This window comes from Pinus tabuliformis, chromosome J, assembly GCF_031772625.1.
Source record: "Pinus tabuliformis cultivar Carrire ecotype Pingquan chromosome J, CPIR1, whole genome shotgun sequence".
NCBI lineage: Eukaryota > Viridiplantae > Streptophyta > Pinopsida > Pinales > Pinaceae > Pinus > Pinus tabuliformis.
In genome coordinates, this window is record NC_142295.1 from 1,025,669,920 (window position 1) to 1,025,671,995 (window position 2,076).

Here is a 2,076-nt window from a genome sequence, read left to right on the forward strand (position 1 = left end):
ATTTTTTGGTGTGTAGAGAGGTCTGTAAAAATCCAAAGGTTGATATAACTTTAGGAGAGAACCCCTTTTTGGTTGACCTCCAATCCTTTTAAGAAGATTCCACCACTACATGCCTCATAAAAAACTCTAAAGATGCCTAAAGATGATGCCTTTCTCGATACATAAGGTAAAGGACTTAATCTTTTAAGGAAATTTCTCATTCAATCATCCATTGGTTCAATAAATCTCGCTAAAATTGAGGTTATTTCAATAGAAAACTCATACCAATAACTTGCATGGTTATTTGCACGAGTTTTTTAACAAGAGTCAACGACCTATGTACTAAGATATATTCTCTATGTTCTGCATTACTATGTTCATGAAGGGGCTATTTTTTATTGGGCCCACGTCATTTCCAATGAAATATATTATTAATTAGAGCCCTATCGCAGTCCATTTTTTTTTTTTTATGAATATTATGAACTTTTATAACATTTATTTTTTAGAATATTAAGGCTCTATAGAGAACTCGTATGAGCACATAGCTAGTGTGATTTAAGACTAGTTTAAAGCATATGATTGCAAGCATGTGTTTTCATATCATAAACGAGTTAATTGAATTATCATGTCAAGTTCTTTGTAAATGTGTTGCATTTCATTTAATATACCTCAATGATGTGTTATGTTTTATTTCTATTATGCTAGAAATGACATGTCCTAAAAAATATTGTTATTGTCTTACTTTAAAATATTTGTTATACATATTCCATTGTTAATAATTCATTTCTCTATTTTTGAAAAAGGGGCCTAGTCTTATCTTAGACATTTTTATATTTTTGAAAAAACGAGGAGTAACACGTCTCATAAAATTGATAGGGTATTTACCTTTCAATGTTATCTCCAAGTCTTTGAATAGCCTTAGAGATCAACATGCATCTAAACTATTGTCAGTATACTATCATATCAATAGTCAATAACAATAAAAAAAAGATGAAAATAGATTGGCTCCTCTAAATTCATGTTCAGTTAATCAGAGTCCGTATGTAAAATTTATGCCACTTAGAAGTTGTCCTTCCTATTTTCACACCTATAGTTCGGGAGGATGCCGTGTCAGCCCCATTATTCATGGAAAAGGGGCTAGCCATGTGTTTGTAATGTAAAATTCTCTAGAAGAGTCTATTTTGTAATTCTACTTAAGAGTTGATGTAGTCAAACTTAACCACTAGTAGGCTATCAGGCTGTGTTATAACCAAGCCACTAGGAGGTAGAGGCATTCCATTCTTTCGAGAGAATTTTGCTCCATAGTTGAGAAAATATAGCCAAGAGAGATATGAGGTAGAACACAAAGAAATGATCTATGCACTGTAGCAGCCCATGTGCCATAGACATTACTTCTTTGTATCTGCAGCAATATTTCCAGATAGAGAAAGAGAGCGAAGCGACCTCACCTTCTAGCTGGGTTTTCTCCCAAAAGAGTTTCCCAAAGAGCATATCTTGTGTATTATGTTTGTGTCAGCTTATTTTGTCATTCTCTACTTTTCTGCTTGATTTATTTTTACATGGATGCACTAATTAGAGTTAATTTTACAGATCTAGAAATTAAATAAAACTGTAATAGTGTAGAACCTCATATTTTTAATATAATATTACCAAATATGTTGTGATGAATTGTCCAATGGAATATCCATGGAATTTTACGGATCATTTGGTATCAGAGCGGGTTTCTTTGGGTATTTTGTGGAGGTTGCAGGGATGTAGATTGGGGAGGTCGAAAATCGTAAAGCCCTAATCATGGGCGACGAATCTGTAAACAAACCTTGTGATCTTGCAGAGGTGAGGTTTTAGCGGCTCGAAGAACAAGTCATAGATATAAACTGTAATGTCAACCTCCTCATGGTGGTCCTAAGCAATAAGCTAGGGATATTTGGAGAAGAAGGGGGCTCGAATGTAGAGGACAAATCAAAAGGGGGATCGAGAGATTAGGAAGACAAAGATAACCAACCGAAGAAAGAACCCAGAAAAGATCAATCCAGTTCGAGTGTCGTGAACCAATCCTTGTTTAAAGTGGAAGAAAAATTCGATATCAAGCCATACCAC